Raw genomic sequence first — 27149 nt, 5'->3', positions numbered from 1 at the left:
ATAGTAATTGTTTATTTGGTTAAGAAGAAATATCTTCAATTTGTAATAAAGACCAAATAAATAAAGATGATGATTTTTTCAATTGAAATATTGTATATATATATATATATATATATATATATAAAGGTACAAGTCTTAAGTCTAAATTTTTAGTTAAACTGTACTTATCTCCTCTGTCCATGGACTTCTCCATTCAAGAATACTGGAGTGGGTAGCCATTCCCTTCTCTAGGGGATCTTCCCAACCCAGGGATCAGACCTGGATATATATTATTTTGTGTGTTGTGTGCTTGGTCTCTGAGTCATGTCCGATTCTTTGCAACCCCATGGACTGTAGCCCACCAGGCTCCTCTGTCCATGGGAATTCTCTAGGCAAGAATACTGGAGTGGGTTGCCATGCCTTTATCCAGGGGTTGTTCCCAACCCGGGATCGAACCCAGGTCTCCCGCATTGCAAGTGGGTTCTTTACCATCTGAGCCACCAGTAAAGTTATGAGTTAGTTTTGCTTTTTTTTTTTTCCCTTTGACTTCATATAAATGAAAACTTGCTCAATATTATTTCTGTAAAATATATTCATATTGTTATGTGAGTAAATATTTCTTAAGTGCTATTAATAGCAAGACAAACTTTCTTCTGGTCTTTATATAAAGAGCTTTATTTAAATTATGAGGTGTAATTTATATACACTTCACCATACAGCTGGGTAAGTATTGACACATGAGTATACTCATGAAACAGTCACCAAAATGAGATAATAATATATTGATCATCTCCCAAAGTTTGATTGATCAGGATTGCAACTGATGCTCCTGAATTATGAGAGTTCTGGGTTATGGAAATGTCCATGCTGTGTTTGGGGATCATATGCTCCTTCAGGTCCTATGTAGTCTTTGGGTGTTTCGAGTGATGCTTTGCCCTGTTCAGGTAGTTTCCTCCTGCAAGTGTGCTCATGAGTACTCAATTGACTACCCTAAGGAGACACTGTAGACCCTGCAATCTCTGGTCCCCTTGGCCGCCTGGGTTCTCCAGCATCATCTCCTGAAATCAGGGATACTGCAGGGTTCTGCCTGGTTTCCACAGCCCCTGCCACACACACAGCCAGGAAAATTCCCTGGCATAATCCACAGTAATCACAGAGCTCCTCCCTTCTATTTCCCATCTCTTGGAGACCATTTTTCTTTCTTAATTGATATTTCCTCTTTAGCTACTGATTCCTAATTACCTCTTTCTTTTTCCAAGTTCCCTTTCACAAAGTAACGTAACACATGTAAACATGAACAGGAATGGACCAATTCCACTGGCAGCTGAAATTATCAGCTAAAAATGTCACACATCTCTTGTGGGGGGCTACTGAAAACCCCATAAAACCCCCACAACCTTCTTTAGATGCTGGCTCTTATTCCTGAACCCACCCTAACCATAGGGAAACTTCATTACATCCGTCAGGCCCTCAAAGTAAAATGACATTTGCATTTCTATTAGAGCTATCAGCTAGAATTTTCTTTTCAAATTCCTTCTTCCTGTACCGGGGTTGCTCGCTAGTTGAGGTGTGAAATCCATCATATGTATGTTTCCCCGCTTTGTTCTTCTTCTGCGGCAGGATTCCAAGCACTTACCAAGTATCATGGGACCAGGGAAAGATGGGGTGCATGGTGGGCTCAGGCTTTCAGAATAACTCCATCAAGCCATATTTTTATCATGGCTTTTGCTTCAAAGGCCTAGAGAGACATGTTTTTGCTGGGGTCTACAGATGACTGAGCCCAAAGGAAAATTAAAATTAATTAAAAAGCACACCAACAGGGCTTGACATCAAAGTCACAGCTTATTGTTAACAAAGACAAATGCAACAGTTGCATGGATTGAAATTATTTACAAGAAACAATTCATTCACTTCTTTTGGTAAGCTAGTAGGGAAAAAGTCAAAATCAAACATTATTTACTGATTCACTCTGAGATATCTCTAACTAGAATAATGAGAAATGCTCATTTCTCTTATGATCTGTAATGATCTGCATATTTCCTACTCTTAGACTGACCTGACTCTGCACTGCAAAGTCATAAGATGAGAAGAAAAGAAATTGAGTATTTATTGGCAGGCTAAAAATATTCAAAGTGCATTATTGACTTCAGATACATACATACTTAACTTTAATACTTTCACAGTAAGGGAAGTTTCAAGTTGGAACCTGAAAATCTCAAGCTCTGAAAGGCTAATACTTGTATTATTATCTACTGCTGTGCCACATATTGGGCTTCCCAGATGGCACAGTCGTGAAGAATCTGCCTGACAAAGCAGGAGACACAAGAAACTCAAGTTTGATCTCGAGTTGGGAAGATCCCCTGGAGTAGGAAATGGCACCCTACTCCAGTATTTTTGCCTAGAAAACTCCATGGGCAGAGGGTCCTGGAGGGCTACAGTCAATAGGGTAGCACAGAATCGGACACGGCTGAAATGACTTAGCATGCATGCATTCGTGCCACATTACTTTGCCAACAAAGGTCCATCAAGTCAAAGCTATGATTTTTCCAGTAGTTATGTATGGATATGAGAATTGGACTATAAAGAAAGCTGAGAGCCAAAGAATTGATGCTTTTGAACTGTGGTGCTGGAGAACACGCTTGAGGGTCTTCTCAAATCTCAAGGAGATTAAACCAGTCCATCCTAAAGGAGATCAGTCCTGAATATTCATTGGAAGGACTGATGCTGAAGCTGAAGCTCCTATACTTCGGCCACCTGATGTGAAGAACTGACTCATTAGAAGAGACCCTGATTCTGGGAAAGATTGAGGGCAAGAAGAAGAGGGTGACAGACGGTGAGACGGTTGGATGGCATTACTAACTCAATGGACAGGAGTTTGAGCAAGCTCTGGTAGATGGTGAAGGACAGGGAAGCCTGGTATGCTGTAGTCCATGGGGTCGCAGAGAGTTGGACACAACTGAGTGGCTGAACAACAAGAAGAATGCATGCCCTTGCTACAGAAAAAAAGAAAGTCAAAATCACTCAGTTGTGTCCGACTGTTTGCGACCCCATGGACTATATAGTCCATGGAATTGTCCAGGCCAGAATACTAGAGTGGGTAGCCTTTCCCTTCTCCTGGGGATCTTCCCAACCCAGGGATCTAACCCAGGTCTGCAGGCAGATTCTTTACCAGCTGACCTACAAGGGAAGCCCAAGAATACTGGAGTGGTAGCCTATCCCTTCTCCAGTGGATCGTCCTTACTCAAGAATCAAAGTGGGTCTCCTGCATTGCAGGTGGATTCTTTGCCAACTGAGCTATGAGATTCTTGCTATAGAAGCTCAGATTAAAAAAAAAAAACTTACTTGATGGGTTTTCATTTATTTCTACACCACACTCAAGAAGAGGAATAAGTGTAAAAGGGCCTTGATACAAAGATCCTGGAATAATGTGGACATCGTAGACTTCTGAGTACCACACTGCTTAACAGACACTGTAAGTACCTTCTCCATAGTGGATTTTTCATTTTTCATTTTCCTTAACTTGATGCTGCTCAGTAGTGTTTCTGAATGACGCATTCTGCCTGTGGAATTAACAGCAGTAGATGCCAGTGATGTGTTGATCGTGCCAACCAAGGTCTGTATAAGTGCTCTTCTTGATCTAAGATGAGGGGTGTGTGTGTGTGTGTGTGTGCTCAGTTGTGTCCCACTCTTTGTGACCCTGTGGACTCTTGCCTGTCAGGCTCCTCTGTCTCTGGAATTTTCCAGGCAAGAATACTGGAGCTATACTATTATATCTCTAAGCTCAGTACCCATTATAATTTACCCTGGATCTCTTACCACATTGATTACCATACTTTTGTGCCTAGCAAGTATTCTTTCCTCTCCATCTATTGTTTAACCAAATATGTATGCCAAAAGTTTAACCAAGTATGTTTAACCAAATATCTATGGCCTAACTGGGGATTAGGTCACCTGGTCTTAATTTTTCACTACATACTGAACTTAGAGTTAGAAAATACATCTGTGAACTATAAGTTATATATATATATAACTTTGAATAACCACATAATGATTATTTATGTATAATATAACCTTCACTCCTTGAAAGAAAAGCTATGACAAACCTAGACACATATTAAAAGGCAGAGACATCACTTTGCTGACAAAGGTCTGTACAGTCAAAGCTATCGCTTTTCCAGTAGTCATGTACAGATGTGAGAGTTGGATCATAAAGAAGGCTGAGTGCCAAAGATTTGATGCTTTTTAACTGTGATCCTGGAGAAGACTCTTGAGAGTCCCTTGGACTGCAAGGAGATCAAAGAAGTCAATCCTAAAGGAAATCAACCCTGAATATCCACTGGAAGGACTGATGCTGAAGCTGAAGCTCCAATACTTTGACCACCTCACGTGAAGAGCTGACTCTTTGGGAAAGACCCTGATGCTGGGAAAGATTAAAGGCAGGAAGAGAAGGGTGCGACAGAGAATAAGGTGGTTGATGGCATCGTTGACTCAAAGGCCATGAGTTTGAGCAAACTCTGGGAGATAGTGAAGGACGGGGAAGGTTGGTGTGCTGCAGTTCATGGGATTGCAAAGGGTCGAACATGACTTAGCAACTGAACAACAATATAGCCTTCAAAGTAGGAAACTGAAGAAGAGTCTGAATCATTAATTGATTTGGTCCTTTCTAGCTCTCATCTATGGAGAAGGCAATGGCACCCCCACTCCAGTACTCTTGCCTGGAAAATCCCATGGATGGAGGAGCCTGGTAGGCTGCAGTCCATGGGGTCACTAAGAGTCGGACACAACTGAGCGATTTCACTTTGACTTTTCACTTTCATGCATTGGAGAAGGAAATGGCAACCCACTCCAGTGTTCTTGCCTGGAGAATCCCAGGGATGGGGGAGCCTGGTGGGCTGCCGTCTATGGGGTCGCACAGAGTCGGACACGACTGAGGTGACTTAGCAGCAGCAGCAGCAGCAGCAGCTCTCATCTACATCAATAGCATCATTATGCACAGAGATACTCATTCTCTGTGACTCTTTATCTTGATACCAGTGAGTTAATGCTTACATAGCAAATCACTGAACAGTGGCTCTTTGAGTGTAAGTCATCATGGTTTTTGAATGCACATGATTTAGCTACAGTACAAGTGCTCTGCCAAAAAGATGACTGTCATTGGGTCAATTTTACTTTCCAGGAGTGTTTGAAGGAAAAGTACAAAGAATGAGAATATGTGTGTAGAAGGATGATAAAAATCCAATTTTTACAAAGATAAAAGTTCTTAGGAAGCATGTGTGACATAGAGAGAAGGTTGAGAAAGGCAGCAAGTTTTGTCACATGAAACCGAGCACTGAGTGAAAAATATGATAACACAAAAACTTAATATCAAATCAACTGAATCATCTTTGACAACATTTTAGGTTGAATAATGAAAATCAGCATTAGTGATGCTTTTGTATGTCACTGCTGACATATTTTAGCTACTTTAATTACTGGATTTTTTCAGTCTTTATATGGTGAAACTATTGACGTAACCTATGTATTTCTGTATTATGAAATGTTTTCCCCTGATGAAGATATTTTCAAATGAATAATACCAGGAAGCCAACGTTTCAAGAAAAAGTATTTCCATTTTTAATGTTATACATAAACTCTACCACTGTATCATTTTTAATTAATGAAATAAATCTCAATGCATGGAAGAAACAATATTTAGCCTTGTTGATGACTGTAAATAAGCTGACAATTATTAACTGAGATAATATAATTCTCTATAATGAAAATCTTTTTGTAATTTTTACACATAGGTGTTTCCTTTTGGTAAATTAGATTTATGGCTTAAAAGACATACTGAATATTGAGTTTTTGAGAGGTACTGTTGGGTTAATAATAGTTCTTTAATCCAAATACTTAAGCAAATTATATTCCCACGTTTCTATTCATCTACTTTTCAATTATGAATGGATGTTATAATTTTTCCATTTTTACTTTTTACCTTTTTGTACAAAAACTATTCATTAAATTTTACATTTACTTAATATTTTCATTATTAATGAGGCTTTTTTTTGTCTTGTCATTTACACTTGCATTTCTTCTTTGTGAATGACCGTGTCATCTGGTCATTTTCCTGTGAAGACTTTTATCTTTTCTGATTAGGATCTAAGAGATTTTAAAAATGTTTCAAGGATACATTATGCCCACCTATCATCTTCCTTTCACGATTTCCAAAGAGTTTTCTTTCTTAATATTTCAATGTGGATGTTATAAAGCAACAGATATATGTACATTTAAACTGTATATGCAGTGAAATCTGTCAATCATTGCATACTGTATGGGGTTCTTGATGGTGTTGTTATGATTTGCTTTGTTTTGCATTTGATGCTGTGTTTTCAAATATATGGAGAATGTATTCTCATTCTTCCTACTTTTGACCTATATGTTCATATGCCAAGATTATATATGTTTATAAAAATATTCACCTGCATAATGACAGTAACATAAGCTCCTTATCACCTTGTTGTTTAGATTGCAAGTTAACTGTCATTTATCCCCTATTTCCATGAATTTCTGACAATTATAAAGTGACTGATTGACCCCTCCTGGGATGTATGCACATTTATGACCAATTACAATTGCATAAGGGATTGATTTCAATGAGTCAAAAGTAGAGACTGTAGCCATCTCTATATCAAGGAGAACAGGTCTCTGGTTGGCAATTTCAGCCAGAGAATCAACAAAGAGCTGTGCCCGAATGAACAATAACAAATGAAACAAACAAAGAAGCAAAATAGTTGCTGGGCCAAATAAAAATACCAAGTGTGGGCTATACCTATCCACTTTTCTATTCCTCCTGCCGCAGGTGTAGCCTTTTATCAATTTTTTACTTGAATTGCTTTGGCAGCAGGCTGCTGCTGCTGCTGCTAAGTTGCTTCAGTTGTGTCCAACTCTGTGCAACCCCATAGACGGCAGCCCACCAGGCTCCCCCGTCCCTGGGATTCTCCAGGCAAGAACACTGGAGTGGGGTGCCATTTCCTTCTCCAATGCAGGAAAGTGAAAAGTGAAAGGGAAGTCGCTCAGTCGTGTCCGACTCTTAGCGACCCCATGGACTGCAGCCTACCAGGCTCCTCCATCCATGGGATTTTCCAGGCAAGAGTACTGGAGTGGGGTGCCATTCCCAGGCTAACTGATCTTATTGCCTCCCATCCTTTCTTTCTAATTTATTTAACACCCTAGTGCCAGCATGATATTTCTAAGAGCACAGATCTAATAATGTTGCTTTGTGTACTCAGTCACTAAGTTGTGTTAAACTTTTTGTGACCCCATGGACTGCAGCCCACCAGGCTTCTCTGTCCATGGGATTTTCCAGGCAAGTATACTAGAGTGGGTTTTCATTTCCTTCTCCAGTAATGTTGCCTACATGGTAAAAATTATGATTTAATGCTCCACCATTGTTTTTAGGTGGACAGACTTTATTTTCTTGGGCTCCAATATCACTGCAGATGGTGACTTCAGCCTTGAAATCAAAAGACGCTTGCTCCTTGCAAGAAAAGCTATGACCAACCTAGACAGCATATTAAAAAGCAGAGACATTACTTTACTGACAAAGGTCCATCTAGTCAAAGCTATGGTTTTTCCAGTAGTCATGTATGGATATTAGAGTTGGACTATACAGAAAGTTGAGCACCTTAGAATTGCTGCTTTTGAACTGTGGTGTTGGAGAAGACTCTTGAGAGTCCCTTGGACTGCAAGGAGATCAAATGAGTCAGTCCTAAAGGAAATCAGTCCTGAATATTCATTGGAAAGACTGATGCTGAAGCTGAAACTCCAATACTTTGGCCACCTGATGCGAAGAACTGACTCATTTGAAAAGACCCTGATGCTGGGAAAGATTGAAGGTGGGAGGAGAAGGGGACAACGAGGATGAGATAGATGGTTGGATGGCATTACTAACTCGATGGACATGAGTTTGAGCAAGCTCTGGGAGTTGGTGATGGACAGGGAGGCCTGGTGTATTGCCGTCCATGGGGTCACAAAGAGTCGGACACAACTGAGTGACTGAGCTGAATTGATTGTTTTTAAGATAACCTGTTATTTTTTTAAGCTGGAGTTAAAGGCCAGTTACGAGCTCCATTGAATGTATTTTTCACCTCTCTGTACCACATCTCAGAATCTAAGTATATCACAATTGCTGGATTTATTTTTTCAGGCCCAAATGCTTCTCTTTTATTGGTGTATGAACATAATTCTACACAGAAATGTACTTTAAATGCAATTTATCTTTTTTGCCACAACATACTATGTTGACCTTAAGTAGAACATTTCTGACCTTATAAGTTTGTGTTGTCAATTAGGCAAATATTTAACTTTTGCTATCAATATTATTTGGAATATTGAAATAAATCAACTATGGTTGCTTAGTAATCATTAAAATGTTTTCCTCAACTCAAAATTACATGTGTATCTGCGCATATATTCTTTGAAGATATTTTCCATACATTATCATACATGATCAGTTATTGATATTTTGAGTTTGTTTTGTAGGAATGACTAAAATTGAGACACACATCCCAGCATTGCTTTTATTTTTCCACTAATACAAACTTTAACTTCTATGAAATATAAAATTCGTATACTCTTAGGTCTGTTTTTCTATTATTTCCTTCATCTACATAATGTATTATTCCTTTGTTTGTATTATTGGAACTTTAAATGTTTTAAGTAGAACAAGATGCCTCATATTATATTTTACCTTTCTTAATTTCCTGCTTAAATTATACTTCAAAATTAAGGATTTATTCAATTATTTTTAGTTGTGTGGTTTTCACAGATATTCAAATAAATTTAAGAAAGTTAACACAAAATATTTTATCATTCAAATTTGTATTTATCCATGTATATAATTTTTCACCCCCCTGTACTTTTGCATATAATTATGTATACTGAGCATATTTTGCCAAGATTATTTCCATTTATATTGTATTTACAATTGTAAATGGAATTTTCCCCGCTGACCTAATATTTTCTGTATATTAGAAGTTTATTTGATGTGGGTTATTTTGTAAATAGAATACTTACTGAATTCTTTCATGTTTTCATTTTTTATTGGCTTTTTAGTCATTTTAAAATATATATATTTTTGGGTTCAGGATGGGGAACACATGTATACCTGTGGCGGATTCATTTTGATATTTGGCAAAACTAATACAATTTATGTAAAGTTTAAAAATAAAATAAAATTAAAAAAAATAAAATAAAATATCAAAAGCTAAAAAAAATAAAAATAAAAATAAAAAGATCTTTAAAAATAAATAAATAAAATAAAATATATATATATTTTTTGTATTATTTATCTGTCCAATTAAATTTGTTAGAAATTTCAGAACACCATAAAATTTTTAAAAATAGAGTAAGTTTCATCTTTCTCCTATTTCTTAATTAGCATGCTTCCCATGTCTTACTGTTAAGCTCTCTGCATTTTTGTCTACACTTTTTGTTGTGCTAAGAAAGTATTCTTCTTTTCATATTCCAGTTGACTATTTCATCAGAGAAGCCTATTCAGCATCAGTAAAAATTTTTCTTTCTTATCTTGATCAGTTAATATTGTGAAATATATTTAGCTAATTTCCTAGTCCTGAATAATTCCTACTTCACCAAAATAAATCCTATTTGTTTGAGTGTATTATTCATGTGTTGTTTTATTTGATTCTCTGTGTTATTGTTTTATTTATGACTTTGAATCAATATTTATAAGCAAGATATCCATGTGCCATCCTTGTCAGCCTAGCACTGTTTTGTAAATATATTGAGAAGTTATCTTTTATCCTGGTGAGCTGCCAAAAGGTATAAAAAGGAGGATGAATTATCTATTCCAGTAAATTTACAAGAATTCACCCATAAAACCATCTGGATATGGACAGTCAATGGGGAGAAGCTGTTTGAAAGAGCTTTATTTTTTTTTCACACATCTTTATATGCTTATATTTTGCAATTTCCACGATCATTTTCTTCTAACCTCCTGGTTTTTTGTTTTCTGTGCATTTATTGCACAACTAATATGTTGCTATCCATTTTTGATTAGTGGATTTTTTAAACTTTTTTAAATTAAGAATTTCAGTTCAGTTTAGTTCAGTTGTTCATTCGTCTCTGACTTTTTACAACCCCATGGACTGCAGCACGCCAGGCCTCCCTGTACATCACCAACTGCCAGAGCCTACAAAAACTCATGCCCATCGAGTCAGTGATGCCATCCAACCATCTCATCCTCTGTCATCCCCTTCTCCTCCTGCCTTCATTCTTTGCCAGCATTAGGGTCTTTTCAAAGAAGTCATTTCTTCACATCAGGTGGCCAAAGTATTGGAGTTTCAGCTTCAGCATCAGTCCTTCCAATGACTATTCAGGACTGATTTCCTTTAGGATGGACTGGTTTTATCTCCTTGCAGTTCAAGGGACTCTCAAGAGTCTTCTCCAACACCACAGTTCAAGAGCATCAATTCTTTGGCACTCAGCTTTCTTTATAGTCCAACTCTTACATCCATACATGACTACTGGAAAAAACCATAGCTTTGACAGATGGACTTTAGTTGGTAAAGTAATGTCTCTGCTTTTTAATATGCTATCGAGGTTGGTCATAGCTTTTCTTCCAAGGAGCAAGCATCTTTTAATCTCATGGCTGCAATCACCACCTGCAGTGATCTTGGAGCCCCAAAAAATAGTCTTTCACTGTTTCTACTGTTTCCACATCTCTTTGCCATGAAGTGATGGGACCAGATGCCATGATCTTCGTTTTCTGAATGTTGAGCTTTAAGCCAACTTTTTCTCTCTCCTCTTTCACTTTCATCAAGAGGCTCTTTAGTTCCTCTTCACTTTCTGCCATAAAGGTCATGTCATCTGCATATCTGAGGTTATTGATATTTCTCCTGGCTATCTTGATACCAACTTGTTCTTCATCCAGTCCAGTGTTTCTCATGATGTACTCTGCATATCAGTTAAATAAGCAGGGTGACAATATACAGCCTTGATGTGTTCCTTTCCCAATTTGGAACCAGTCTGTTGTTCCATGCCCAATTCTAACTGTTGCTTCTTTACCTGCATACAGATTTCCCAGGAGACAGGTCAGGTGGTCTGGTATTCCCGTCTCTTTAAGAATTTTCCACAGTTTGTTGTAAGCATGATGTAAAGCTATAAAATTATCAACAGATCAATGAATGACTCCATGTGCTAAGTTGCTTTAGTCACGTCCAACTCTTCTTGACCCTATGGACTGTAGCCTCCTAGGCTCCTCTGTCTATGGAATTCTCCAGGCAAAAATATTGGAGTGGCTTGTCATTTCCACAGCATCTTCCTCACCCAGGGATTGAACCTGTGTCTATTGTGGCTTCTGCATTGGCAGGCAGATTCTTTACCACTGAGCCACTGGGGAAGCCACTACACCTCCAGTGTATTGCCACAGTAAATATTCTACCTGAGAATGTGCCCTGTTTATCAATGAGATTTGAGGAAAGTAATGCACTGGTTGATCTACTATAACAAAATTGCATAAAACTGATTATCTGTCCCCAAATGAATGGATTAAGATGTGATGGGTATGTTTACATGTGTATTGTTGTTCAGTTGCTCATCGTGTCTGACTCTTTGCGACCCCATGGACTACATAGTCCATGGAATTCTCCAGGCAACAATACTGGAGTGGGTAGCCTTTCCCTTCTCCAGGGGATTTTCCCAACTCAGGGATCGAACCCAGGTCTCCCGCATTGCAGGTGGACTCTTTACCAGCTGAGCCACAAGGAAAGCCCAAGAATACTGGAGAGGGTAACCTATCCCTTCTCCAGCGGATCTTCTTGACCCAGGAATCGAACTGGGGTCTCTTGCATTGCAGGTGGATTCTTTACCAACTGAGCTATGAGAGAAGCTCTGGAGGAAGGTGGGATGGAGTCGAATGCTTGAATGCATAATTTGAAAATCTGGAGCTGGAGTATTAATGAGTGATGATCTGTTTAAATGGTATGATTATGGAGGTTGGAGGTTAAGAAATCTAGTATGTGCAGTAGGTAGGAAGTGTTCAAAAAGCAGAGGCCCCTCATTGGATGGGTCATTTCTATTGATACTCAGGTATCAGTATGTAAAGTTGATATGTAAATAATCAGGGACATTTACTTAGGGATGCATTAGTTTGCTTTTCTACTTATTGAAAATTTAAACTGACTTTCTCATTGGGGATTGTATACAGATTGTTTCTTTCCCTTCCATGTTTTCCCCGCCTAGTCTTTCTGCTTAGCTCAGCACCCCATCACTGGAGAAACTTTCCTGGCCACTGTCCTTCATACCCTGTCCTCCACACAGTGTCCAAGAGTCATTCTCTACCACCCCCCATCCCCCCCCCCCCAACTCCCCGCCACAACTGGCTGGCTCTGTATTCACTTGTCTCTACGTCACTTGATCCAGTTCTGTGAAGGTAGAAACTTTGTTTCCCATAATCCTCAGTTTGCAATCCTGAGCGTCCTGAAGGGTGACTGGCACTCAATTAGCCCTCAGTAAATTATTAGTTTTTCATACTGTTCATGGGGTTCTCAAGGCAAGAATACTGAAATGGTTTGCCATTCCCTTCCCCAGTGGACGACCTTTTGTCAGAACTCTCCACCATGACCCGGCTCATAGTTTCATTGAGTTAGACAAGGCTGTGGTCCATGTGATCAGATTGGTTAGTTTCCTGTGATTGTGGTTTTCGCTCTGTCTGCCCTCTGATGGATTAGGATAAGAGGCTTATGGAAGCTTCCTGATGGGAGAGACTGACTGAGGGGGAAAACTGGGTCTTGTTCTGATGGGCGGGGCCATGCTCAGTAAATCTTTAGTCCAATTTTCTGTTGATGGGTGGGACTGTGTTCCCTTCCTGTTATTTACCTGGGGCCAAACCATGGTGGAGGTAATGAAGGTAACGGTGACCTCCCTCAAAAGGTCCCAGGCACGCACTACTACAGTGGGTGCCCCCAGACCCTGCAGCAGGCCACCGCCGGCCCACACCTCCACCGGAGACTCCTGGACACTCGCAGGCACGTCCAGGGTGGGCTCCTGTGGGGTCGCTGCTCCTTCCCCCTGGTCCTGGTGCACACAAGGTTCTCTTGTGCCCTCCAAGAGTCTGTTTCCCAGTCCTGTGTAAGTTCTGGCGGCTCTATGGTGGGGTTAATGGCGACCACCTCCAAGAGGGCTTATGCCACACCCAGGTCTGCTGCACCCAGACCCCCTGCCCCTGCAGCAGGCAACTGCTGACCCACACCTCCACAGGAGATACTCACAGTTCTGTCTCAGTCTCTGTGGGGCCTGTGGGGCCTCTGGGTCCTGGTGTGCACAAGGTTTGTTTGAGCCCCCTGAGCACCTCTGGCGGGTATGGAGTTTGATTCTAAATGTGATTTTGCCCCACCTACCGTCTTGCTGGGGCTTCTCCCTTGGACGTGGGGTATCTCCTCACAGCCGCTACAGTGCCACACGGCCACCCAGACATCAAATTGCCAACATCCATTGGATCATTGAAAAAGCAGGAGAGTTTCAGGAAAACATCCACCTCTGCTTTATTGACTATGACAAAGCCTTTGTGTGGATTACAATGAAGATTCAACTTATTTGAAAAGACTTTGATGCTGGGAAAGATTGAAGGTGGGAGGAGAAGGGGACGACAGAGGATGAGATGATTGGATGGCATCACCGATGTGATGGACATGAGTTTGAGTAAGCCCTGGGAGTTGATAACTCACAGGGAAGCCTGATGTGCTGCAGTCCACGGGGTCACAAAGAGTCGGGCACAACTGAGCAACTGAACTGAACTGAACTGAAATTACATCATGATGGCAAAGTCCATAGGGCTTTCCTACCTTTACTGCATGGCCACCATAAGGTAAAAACAGATGTTTCAAAATGGATACTCAACCCTCTTTAGAATGTCTAATTTTCATATTAATTCTCACAGCACCTGTTATTTTAAACACTCTTAGAAGTGAGAATTTTAAAAGAAGTTTTTTTTGACATTCAAGTTTATGGTAAAATACAACTTTCTGGTTACCATGCCTTTTTTTCCCCTTACAACTAACTTATATGTATTGAAGATTTTTATGTTAGGGTCTCTGCAGGCTTTTAAGTTTGTGAAACACTTCAAATTCATTTTGGACTAAATTTATCTATATTCAGTGTTCTGTTTTTTTCTTTTTGTAGTTGAGGCATATTAGAAGAACATCTTAATAGAATAATTTTAGGAAGACAGGAGGAGTCGTCTACTCACTTTAGAAGGATCAACTTTTCTTCAATATAAAATAAATTTAAAACCAATTCAGAACATGCTGAAACATCTTTGTGTTCTTGGAACTTAGGGCAAATTATATTTAGTGTGACTTTCAGGGTTTGTGTGTCGTAAGCAATAACTTACTAATCATGTCAACAAGATTTTATATTCATTGATTAAATTAGTGAATTAGGTGGTCAGTCATTAAGTGTGAACACATTTTTCCACTTCTAATGAAACAGAAAAAGCCACTGGAATCCAATGTAGCAGTTGCTGGGGGAAGGTGATTTCTGTGTCTAACATATATATTCTCAAATACAAAAGAAAGGGAAAAAAAGAGCAGATGCAAGCAGTGATTTTACCCAGCTATTCATGCCTATCGGATGCTAGCTGCACCTCCATTCACTCGATGGAGTTGTTGGTTGTTGCTTTTGTACCTGGATAGAAGGAGGGCAACGGGCAATCTTGGAGCAGCATCCTGGGAACAGAGACGGGGCCCAACAGCAGATGGAGGCGGCCAACACCTGTCGCACTGGATGTCATCAGCCCCAGAATTTTAACAAAGAATTCTTTCTGACTAATTTCTTTTCTAGAGAGACTCTTTTATTAATTACTGTGTCTCTGTCTTGCAATGAAGTACAAGTGTTTAAAGATGGCCTTGAGAAGTGTTCACAGTTAATTAAAGTATACTTTGCGCCTAAGCGGGTTCTTTTCCCACTACCTGCTCAAGGCCAGATGTTGTTATGAAAGACACTCGTATGAGAAACCCTGGTTAAGATTCAATATCTATGGGGTCTATTTTCCCCATTTGCATTAAGAAACGATTGGTGTTTTTTTTTTTTAATAAAGTAGAGTTAAAGATGAATGGATATCTTTATATTTTGAGGAATCTTTAAGTATTTGTGTCTAAGTTAAGAAAAGCGCTGCTTTTAAGAGTAGAACTGCATTTGTGATGTTTGCGAATCCGATTTGCATTTTGTCCAGGTGATTCTCTTTGTCAGCTCTACTGTCTATGAAGAGGGCAAGTGTCTCATGTTTCTACTTTCATATATTTTATAGATAAGACTGTTAAGGGGAACAAAGGGTATTTGCACAAAAATGTGCTTGTATAACATAAGCTTTCCAGTATATCTGTATTTTTCTATCAAAATGAAAGTGAAAATAGGCAATTCAGTATTGTTTAGCCTTTATTACTCCCTGAAGTCTTCTTTCACATTTTTGCCAAATACATTTTTTTGCCATATTTTTCAGTGTATGCTTGGACTAAAGAACCTGGAAGTTAATAGGATCAGTAGACTATTTCTTATGTTGTCCTTGATTGGGAATATTCTTGTGTGACCCAGTGCAGTTTACTTGTAGCTCAGAATTTACATATAGACATACATTGTAAGCAGAGGGCTTTGTCATGGCCTAGGGAAGATTGTCACATCAAGGGGACTTGGGATAATTTACTCAAGCTATGATGAGACCTTGAGGCCTGGCTTTGGCTTTAGGGAGAGTGGAAAGGAGACAGACAAGAGTGGACTTGAAACCAATCCAACTGATGGATGGGGTGAGTGGTCTGTGGTAATGATCTTCTTTGTGTTGGGTGATGGACAGGATGGAAATACTAATAAAGAAATACATGCTGAATGGGAAGGTGTGTTGCCGAGATGATGTGGAAAAGATGAGTTGATCTTGGAAGAGTCCAGCACTATGGGGACAGATTCAGTTTTCCATGCTGAGAAGACCACCAAGTATCTCCACCAGGAATTGGTATTGTGTGTGATAAGGTTTCTGTTGTTTTTGTTTAGTCGCTAAGCCATGTCTGACTCTTTGAAACTCCATGTATTGTAGCCCACCAGGCTCCTCTGTCCATGGGATTTTCCCAGGCAAGAATACTGGAGTGGGTTGCCATTTCCTTCTCCAGGGGGATCTTCCTAACCCAGGGATTGAACCCATGTCTCTGGCATTAACACAGTTTGCTTGCTTCTTTAGATTGGCTGCTCCTGAAAGGAATATCAGGACTCACCTGCTGGTGGCTGGAGGAGAAAAGCATTTGGACCCACGTGTCCTCCAAGTATTTGTTCATTTCTTCTGCAAAGTGGCTGACATTTTTGCGGTCTGTTCTCAGAAACCTCCTGTCTGGAGGTTTGGGGTAATGTGTGGGCACCACCCAGCTCATTGCTTAACCAGTTATCATTACAACCAGATCACATTTTTATCTCTAAATCTTATACATTCCTACACCATCGTCTAAAGAACACCCATCTCATCCAGGAGTATCCTTGAGACTGCCTCCTTACCGGCCTTATTGCCCTATTAGCGTGTCCTGTCCACTCTGTCTCCAACACACGCGTCATACCCATCCACAGCTTTCCGTGATTATGGTCCCAGTCCAAGCCCCACTGCTTCTGGTTGGAGCATCACAATCATTGTCAACCACACACTACAATTCATCTCCACACAGAAACCAAAATCATTCTTTAAAGAAACATGGCTTTGATATTATTATTAATCTACTTAATCCTTAACTAAACCTTTGCATTATATAAAGTGGAAAAAAAAAAAAAAACCTCAAACTTCCTATCGTGGTTTATCAAGAATGACAAGACCAGGGTCCCTTAACACCTTAACCCCATCCCCCCCGTGTTAGAGTCACTCTCACTCTTGGCCTGATTCTGTTCTCTGCTTCATCCACTCTATCATCTACCCAGGGTCAAGTGGATTTCCAGTATGGGTAATATTAAGTCACTTCCTTTTAAGAACCATAATAAGGCTTCTTTCCCTCTGAGTACAAAATATGATTCCATTGTAGTTGTCTGTAGGCAGAGTGTCTGCCAAATTTAACATCTCAACCAAGTCACTTTTAAAACTGAAAGGAAGTGTTGGTAATAAGCTGGAACTACAGGTATAAAACTGTAAAACCAGGTTTCCCTGTGTGTTTTGGTTGTATATTTTCTCTACCCTGCAAGTCATTTTGTAAGTTTTGTTTAATTTTTAGTTCTTATTTTGTATCCCTATGTGAGTTATTTCTAGGGGAATCACAAATCACTCACACCCATTTAGTTTCTAAGTGTTAACAACTTCCAAATTTCCCTCTTTATTTAAATATTCTTCACTGAACTGCAAATGAACTTCCCACTGGCATGTTCAAAATTCCAAGATTCCAAAATTCAGTACACTGTATTTTTGTTATTATATTTATTGTTTTAATATTAAGTTTTGGAGACTCCTGAGGAAATTTCAGGTGGTTTCACCTTGTAAGCAAACAATCAGACCAGAGGTTGGCTGTCTGACAAATAGAAATAAGCATTCGCAGAAACATTTCATTTGTCTAGCATTTGACGCGCAGAAGGGGTGTATAATCACCAAGTGACAAGTCTGTGAAAGCACTTCGATTTTGACCACTGGAAATAAGGATGTAAATTATTTAAGCCAAATTGCATGTAAGCAAGTTTGACTAGATATTTTCCGTGAACTATTTTCAAGGTGAATTACTGAGAAATTTCCCCATGTAACAATATAGGATACATTTGAAAAGTAGTATATTTACATTTTTATCTGAAAAGAATGGTACCATTTCTCTCATCGTGATGCATTTTCCTTGCCAAGGCCGCATTTGTTTTCTGTGTTAACTGATTGGAAACAATCTCACTCCCTCCAAAACAAAAATAAGCTTCCACACACACACAAAGTTATGGCTTTACTGGAGTTTTGAAAGCACTTGTCTCTTTAGAACTGTGAATCTTTGCAGTGAGTAACAATTATCTTCCAAAGCGGGTAAAAAAAAAAATACTGCATATAAATATATTACAGCTTAAAATTACATCTCTTGGATGCTGGTAAAAGAAAGAAGTAAAACTAAGGAAACAAATAAGCCAATATTGCATCCTGCTACAATCCCCTTAGTGGCAGGCAAGATATTTCTTCATGAATAAAGATGGAGTAAACCACATTTGTAGCATAATAAGAAAAGGTAATTAGTGTCATCTATTCAGCACTGTTAGAATTTGACTAGAGCAATTTGATTATGGTTATCACATTTTAAACTTTGAGTAAGTTTTTCAGCTCTGTAACTCAGTTAGTGGCGAAGTGTGGAGAATATAAGTCAGCTTCGCAGTATGATTGATGAGCACACACTCAGAGGGATAGGAATGAAAAAAAAAAAGCAAACAAACAAAAAAACCCAGATACTGTAATATAGATACTGGACTGGATTTAAAGTAGATCTCTTCTAAATCAGTTTGAAGGTTTCGATAAGACATATAGAATGAGCCGCTGTGCCAGTCCCTCAGTGGTGTCTGACTCTTTGTGACCCCATGGACTGCAGCCCACCAGGCTCCTCTGTCCATTGGGTTTCCCAAGCAAGAATACTGGAGTGGGTTGCTATTTCCTTCTCCAGGGGATCTTCCCAACCCTAGCAGAACTTCTTATCAAGCATATAGAGGATGAAATACATGCCTGTGGTGGAAGGTCTCAGTGTCTATATAGAATGAAGGGAAATACATTTTAGGGAAAATAAACTGCTTGACCTAGTTATAATAGTGAGTTAATTTCTCATTTTTAACTTAATATCAACTAAAATAATATGTTTTAAAGTATATTCATAATATATTAATGGAAATAATTAGAGCAAACCATCTCTTCTGGTAAAAGCTTAGGACTCTGAATTTTTCCCTGGTGGTTTAGCAGCAAAGAATGCGCTGGAAAAGCAGCATACCGGGATTCAATCCTTGGGTTGGGAAGATCCTCTGGAGAAGAAAATGGCAACCCACTCCAGTATTCTTGCCTGGGAAATTTCATGGACAGAGAAGCCTGGAGGTCTACAGCCCGTGGGGTCACTAAAGAGTCAGACACGACTGAATGAGTAACAAGAACAAGACACTGAATTATGAATGTATAAGTATAGCTTCGTTCTTAGACATTAACACTTTCTAGTTAAAAATTATGTTATCTCAGGTGTTTTGGTTCTATTTTCCCCACTCATGATAAAATAATTATTTACATGAATCTCAGATATATTTTGAGAATCAATTAAAGCGGCTTCATGTGGAGACAGTCACAAGAACACTGGCTGCTCAGGAAATCAAAGACAGAAGAATGTGGAGTATTTTGAGCCACAGGAGTTCTGGGATAAAGCCATTGGAGCCTAGATAAAGTAAACAATAAACAACAGGGAAATGCAAATCAAAACCTCAAGGTGACATCACCTCACACCTGTAAGGATGACTGTTCTCAAAAAGATTACAGATAACAAGTGTTGGTGAGGATGTGCAGAGGGGACCCCCGTGCACTGTTGGTGGGAGTGCTAGTTGGTTCAGCCACTGTGGAAAACAGTATGGAATTTCCACAACAAATCAAAAGTAGAACCACCTTACCAGCATGCCTACTTTTGGGTACAAAGTCCAAAAATAACAAAGTCGGTATCTGAAAGAGATATTTGTACTCCCGTGTTCACTGCGGCATGAGTCAAAATAGCCAAGATATAGAAACGGCCCAAGTGCCCACTGCTGGAGGGATGCAGAAGGAAATCGTGGTATGTATACAACGGAGTGCATTATACAGGCATTAGAAAAAAAGCCCTGACATCTGTGACAGCAAGAATAAACCTGGAGGGCATTGTGATAAATGAAATAGATCACACAGAGGAGGACATAACTGAGGGAAACATCTGCAGGCATTAGTCATCCAGAAATCTGGGGGAATATTCCAGGTAGAAGAAATAACAGTGCTTTACAGACAATCTCCTCAGAGCCCTTTAGCTTCTGTGTGTTCCCCGTCCCAGAAGCCAGAGCCTCATGATTCAGGATATGCTGTTCTAGGCGTCCATGCTGCATCACAACCACCTTGGACATTTGTTGCTTAAAATAAAGTTATTTTTCCCTACATGACAAATATGAGGAGTGCTAAGTTGCTTCAGTTGTGTCCAACTCTCTGCAACCCCATGGACTGTAGCCCGCCAGGCTCCTCTGTCCATGGGATTCTCCAGGCAAGAAAACTGGAGCAGGTTGCCATTTCCTCTTCCAGGGGATTGTCTTGACCCAGGGATCAAACCTGCGTCCCCTATGTCTCTTGCAATACCGAGTGGATTCTTTACCACTAGTGCCACCTGGGAAGCAAATACATGACAAATACAGAGGCCGGGAACTTGGCCAGGGACAGAGTGAGCAATTCTTCAGTGCCATCATAGGGCACTGATGGAACACAGCTGGTGGATGGAGAGTGGACGCCAAGATGGCTTCAGTCATGTCTGGTGCCTGGTGGAAGTGGCAGGTGCCTGAGCTCAGAGGGACTGCTCTCCTCCACTCCCATCCTTCCACTGAAGTTGCTGGACTTCTTGCACAATGGATCAGAGTTCCAAGGGTGAGAGTTTTCAGGGAGAGGGGAAGGCAGCTCCTAGTATGTTCACAAAACAGTCCAGAAAGTGGAAGAAATTCACTAGATTGACCAAACCAACACAGGCCAACCAGATTGAAGGAAGAAGGCCATAGGGGCACCTCTCTGTCCTTGGGGAGAGGGCATCAAAGGAACATTGGCCATCCTTCATCTTTCAGAAGAGATCACATATTGTACAGCTATGCTTTTACATAAACGGCGCTCTATTAACAGCTTATCCTCAATCATAACTAAGAAACTAATAAAGTGAAAGTGAAAGTTGCTCAGTCATGTACGACTCTTTTCAACCCCATGGACTGTAGCCTGCCAGGCTCTTCTGTCTGTGGAATTCTTCAGGCCAGAATACTGGAGTGGGTAGCTAGTCCCTTCTCCAGGTGATCTTCCCAATCCAGGGATCGAACCCAGGTCTACCACATTGCAGGTGGATTCTTTACTATCTGAGCCACCAGGGAAGCCCAAGAGTACTGGGGTGGGTAGCCTATCCCTTCTCCAGTGGATCTTCCCCATCCAGTAATCAAACCAGGGTCTCCTGCATTGCAGGCAGATTCTAATAAGGAAACTAATAAGAAAAGGACAAATGTAAACTTCTCTTTTCAGTCACTAACCATACACACAACGCTTGGCAAACAGGGCCATTGTGATCGCCCATCTAGTATTATTTCCTTGTGAATTTGAGAACTGGGAAACATATAGAGGAATAGAGACAAATTGGATAAAAACACTGGAAAAAGCATGAATCTGAAACATAGTCCTGAGGACTATGAAGACCCAGAGTTCCACTCAAATGCCTTTATCATTGCCTTTTGGAGAAGGAAGTGGCAACCCACTGCAGTGTTCTTGCCTGGAGAATCCCATGGACAGAGGAGCCTTGGTAGGCTACAATCCATGGGGCTGCAAGAGTCGGACATGACTTAACGACTAAACCACCACCAAAGCTTTGCCTCTAACTCAGTGTAGGATCTGGGTGAGACATACTTCATCCCCCTGGGTGTTATTTCCTCTGGCTCCAAAATCCCTACAGATGGTGACTGCAGCCATGAAATTAAAAGACGCTCACTCCTTGGAAAGAAAGTTATGACCAACCTAGATAGCATATTCAAAAGCAGAGACATTACTTTGCCAACAAAGGTCCATCTAGCCAAGACTATGGTTTTTCCTGTGGTCATGTAGGGATGTGAGAGTTGGACTGTGAAGAAGGCTGAGCGCCGAAGAATTGATGCTTTTGAACTGTGGTGTTGGCAAAGACTCTTGAGGGTCCCTTGGACTGCAAGCAGATCCAACCAGTCCATTCTGAAGGAGATCAGCCCTGGGATTTCTTTGGAAGGAATGATACTAAAGCTGAAACTCCAGTACTTTGGCCACCTCATGTGAAGAGTTGACTCATTGGAAAAGACTCTGATGTTGGGAGGGATTGGGGGCGAGAGGAGAAGGGGATGACAGAGGATGAGATGGCTGGATGGCATCACTGACTCGATGGACGTGAGTCTCAGTGAACTCCGGGAGTTGGTGATGGACAGGGAGGCCTGGCATGCTGCGATTCATGGGGTCACAAAGAGTCGGACACGACTGAGCCACTGATCTGATCTGATCTGATACATTAAGGAATTTGGACTGGAAGACCACTGAAATGATCCTTCATTGTAAGAATCTAAAATTGACCATTTCCCCTTAGCCAGATTATCCCCATATTTTAGAAATGAAACATTCTACTTATTATGTGACTACTTTCCTACTCAGGGCTCCCCAGAAGGCTCAGTGGTAAAGACTTTGCCTGCCAACGCAAGAGATGCAGGTTTGATCCCTGAGTCAGGAAGTTGCCCTGGAGAAGAAATTGGCAATCCACTCCAGTCTTCTTGCCTGGAGAATTCCATGGACAGAGGAGTTTGCCAGGCCACAGTCCATGGGGTCACAAAAGAGTCGACTAAACAACAACATTTTCCTTTTCCATCCGGTTATTTTCTGCTTTTACTAATTTTTCTGAGGTGGGAAAAAGGAGACACTTGGATCAAAGACAAGATTTAAACTTTAAAGTGGACTCAGACTAGATTTTTAGTACACAAAACTGTTTTTTTTTTCTTCAGGTGCCATTTATGGGGAGAAGCAAAAAAGCAGGGATGAAGGTCACGTGAACATTGAAGGCATTTGATTCAATGAGCACATTCACTCCTGACATTCTTGTCTCCTCCATCCAACAATGTACACATCTCTTCACAGAACAGAAACCGCCATGGGTGATGCACAATGTGACCAATGCCAATGCAAAGCACTTCCCAGCTGACTCAGTGGTAACAAATCTGACTGTCATGCAGGAAAAGCAAGTTTGATCCCTGGGTGGGGAAGATCCCCTGGAGGAGGGCATGGCAAGCCACTCCACTATTCTTGCCTGGAGAATCCCATGGACCGAGGATCCTGGCGGGCCACAGTCCATGGGGCCGCCAAGAATTGGACACGACTGAGTGTACACACACACACACAAATGCAAATCACAGGCATTAGCAATGGCCCAGGGCAGCTACATGCATCTTCTCTCATATTTGTCTTTATATAACAGCAGCCACATGTAACAATAAATACTTGAAACTCCACTTTACTAAGCCTGAGACTACGGCAGCAAAGGAGGCCTTTCATTGACAGTCAACACCACCATCCGAGATCTCACTTTACATAAGCATTCCACATACAAAGCTGACAAACGACATGTATCTGGTCTTTAAAAAATAACAATTCCTGCTCTCACAAGAACTCCACGTGTGTTGATAACAGAGAAATGAGATGCTTTGAAAACCAGGAAAGGCAAACATGCCAAGTAAATCCAGCTGAGGGCATCTGGAAAAATGCAAGTTATAAATGAAGGCGATTTCCCATTTGCTCTCCTAGACCCATCTTCCAGCAATTCGGTTCTTTCTTCTCTCCAGCCGCAAGGATAAGAGAAGCGTTTATTCTTCTCTTCAGTAATTCCCACTACACTTTCTCAGACAGCTTCAAAAAGAGCACTGTGGGGAACTTACACAGAAATGTTTTAGTGCTGAAAGACAGACGTTTGCGTGTGATGGCATTTCTGGGCGTGCTATGGAGTTGCACTGTGTTGGTGGCCGTGGAAGAAGCTCTCTCCAGCTGACAGAAGTAGTGAATCATGATGCCTTCCCCGAGAAGCGGATCATTAGGAATATGCTGAACTGTGTCAGGCAGGTGCTTCTTTGAAGGCTTTGTCAAATTATAGTTATGCAAGTATTTAAAATCAGACACACACAGAAAGACACACATATCAGTTCAGTTCAGTTCCGTTGCTCAGGGCGTGTCTGACTCTTTGCGACCCCATGAATCACAGCAGGCCAGGCCGCCCTGTCCATCAGCAACTCCCAGAGTCTTGAGAACCCCATGAACAGTATGAAAAGACAATTTACTTCTATGAAATTACCCCCAAATGACCTACCTTTTTAAAGGGTAGGCAGGTCTGCACCGATAGGGGATGGCACAGACTTACGCCAAATGTTTACAATGTCTCCTTCAAAAAAAAGAAACAGGATGTGCCTTTATTGGTTATAGTGAATTAAAATTTCTGCAAATGAAAAATAGTCCAGTCATATTGGAAAGATATTCATGGCAATATGTAATCTAGCTATATGCACACTTAAACAAAGCAAATGTGATATTTTTACAATAATAGTTGTCATCCTGTTGTATTTCTATGTATGATTTGCATTTATATTGTCCATTTCACATTTATTGAGCACCTAGTAGACGGCAGTTGATCTAGGGAACTACCAAGACATTGGATATAAAGTTTCTTTCCTCAGACATCACACAGTAAAAAGACAACCTACAGAAGCAGGATTCATATGAACCTCTGGGGGCAAACATCCACAGACACAAAAACGACGTGAAGGCTGCTGAAATCTGGGGCACAGAAATGACAGCTGGTGCGCGTGGGGTTGTTTTGGAGTTTGATAGCTTCTGGAATAAGATAGTGACAGTGGCTAGCCCACTTTGTGAATGTACTAAAAGCACTAAATTTTACACTTAAAATGATGACTTTTATGGCATATTCATCATATCTCAATAAAGCTATTTTGCAAATGGATGATACAGTTCCTGTAAATATCAAGTACATATTATTTTGCAGTCTATTATCTGAAAACTGTAACTGCAAGCTATCTATAAAAATCTGAGAAACTACAACAAAAATTGTCACTTGTAAAAATTCTTTCCAAACTTAAATTATGATCAGTTTTGAAACTTGCCAAGGGAACAACTTTCTTCTACTTACATCATTGTTCTCTGTTTTCCTTAGGGTTTCCTTAGGCTTTCTCTTAATTGGGCCTGGTTAAAGATGCTGAACTTGCAGCTCTGAAAAATAAAGTGGACTTCGAATAAGGAGCTGAAATACTGTAGAATCCCTGAGTGAAATGTCTTTTGACACTCTGGCTTTCAGATCATTCTCTGGAAACACTGAACCCATGATAAACACAGCTTAATGACATAGCTTGAAGTTATTGGTAAGTCTGCAAACAAAGTTGTCAGGAAAATGCACTCAGAGTTTCTGGTTAAAGCTGGCCTACCTCAGATACACAAGTGCCCAAATACACACCCCTCACCTATACACAACATGGACACCAGAACCTACTCTGATCCTGATCGTCCTGAGTTTTTTCAAAGAAGCTTATAGTCATGTCCACAGGTTGACAGCAAAGCCGAAATAGTCAAGAGTGATAGGAATAAAAAATATTGCATTTAATTTATGTACTTGTTTTATTAATCAACTCTGTTCCTCTGTCAGTTACCCAGTTTCTCTATCTTTTTCTTTCTCCTGCCCAGAGCAAAAGAGGAGGGGAAATTGTTAAGAGTGTTTGAACAGAGGAAAAAATAAAAGGGACATCATATGAAAAACAGGGGAAAGTAACATTATTTCACATTAGTCAAGAGAAAGAAGGGAAAAAAAAAAAGGAGCCATTTACCATAAACACAGTAGATGAAAGAAGGGTGCTCCCATTTCAGAAGAGTCATTTTATAAGCTCTGAAATCTATTTACCTCCTATAAGAACTGTACATTTCATATCTGAAAGTGACTTGCTATGTATTTTCATCATTTTTATTGTCATGTGCCTTAAACCAGTAGTTAACTAACAAATCCACAAGTAACTGCCAGCTAATTCTTTTATTAAAAGTGTTGAGAGTCCTTGTCAAATCTTATAGAGGCCTTTACTCATGCCTTGAATGCTACAAAAAAGTCTGCAATGATTCACTTCTCTAATGAAAGATTATTGTAAAAATAATAGGGACCAGCAAGACCTCAGTACAGCCCCTTATTCTCTCCATCCCGATATTTCACTCCTTCCAAGACTGTTGATCTAAAGCAAATAGACTGTCAGGTATATCTCCAGTAAAAATGGGTGTTTTCAGAATCAGCAGAAAATTGCAATTCTGGGGTCTGCAACCATGGAAACTTACATGTAAGTCCCCTCATGGCAAGGGAAGAAGGACACTTTCATGAAGGGATTTGGGAGGGATACCGTGACGAGAGTCTTTGGTTCTTCACTGGCTGAGTCCTTGCCAGGAAAGGAGTTTTTCTTCCAACTGCTGAGCTCTGCTTCCCTCACAGGGTAAGAAAGTAGTCTCCCCACTCTATTTAATTCACGTTTCTGTTTATTGTTGTTGTTCAGTTGCTCAGTCTTGTCTGACTCTTTCCCACTTCATGGGCTATAGCACGCCAGGATTCCCTGGCCTCCACTATCTCCTGGAGTTTGCTCAAACTCATGTCCATTGAGTTGGTGATGCCATCCAACAATCTCATCCTCTTTCACCCACTTCTCCTCCTGCTCTCAATCTTTTTCAGCACCAGGGTCTTTTCCAGTGAGTCAACTCTTCACATCAGGTGGCCAACGTATTGGAGTTTCAGCTTCAGCATCAGTCCTTCCAATGAATATTCAGGGTTGATTTCCTTTAGGATTGACTGGTTTGATCTCCTTGCTGTTCAAGGGACTCTCAAGAGTCTGTTTATTAAGGTTTCAAAGTGGGCATCCGGTCCCATCACTTCATGAGAAATAGATGGGGAAACAGTGGAAACAGTGTCAGACTTTATTTTTCCGGGCTCCAAAATCACTAGAGATGGTGACTGCAGCCATGAAATTAAAAGACGCTTACTCCTTGGAAAGAAAGTTATGACCAACCTAGATAGCATATTCAAAAGCAGAGACATTACTTTGCCAACAAAGGTTCATCTAGTGAAGGCTATGGTTTTTCCTGTGGTCATGTATGGATGTGAGAGTTGGTCTGTGAAGAAGGCTGAGTGCTGAAGAACTGATGCTTTTGAACTGTGGTGTTGGAGAAGACTCTTGAGGGTCCCTTGGACTGCAAGGAGATGCAACCAGTCCATTCTGAAGGAGATCAGCCCTGGGATTTCTTTGGAAGGAATGATACTAAAGCTGAAACTCCAGTACTTTGGCCACCTCGTGCGAAGAGTTGACTCATTGGAAAAGACTCTGATGCTGGGAGGGATTGGGGGCAAGAGGAGAAGCGGACAACAGAGGATGAGATGGCTGGATGGCAT

This window comes from Bubalus kerabau, chromosome 21 (assembly GCF_029407905.1).
Source record: "Bubalus kerabau isolate K-KA32 ecotype Philippines breed swamp buffalo chromosome 21, PCC_UOA_SB_1v2, whole genome shotgun sequence".
In the NCBI taxonomy this organism is placed as follows: domain Eukaryota; kingdom Metazoa; phylum Chordata; class Mammalia; order Artiodactyla; family Bovidae; genus Bubalus; species Bubalus kerabau.
The sequence above is the reverse complement of the archived record's forward strand: the minus strand, read 5'-3'. Positions refer to the sequence as shown.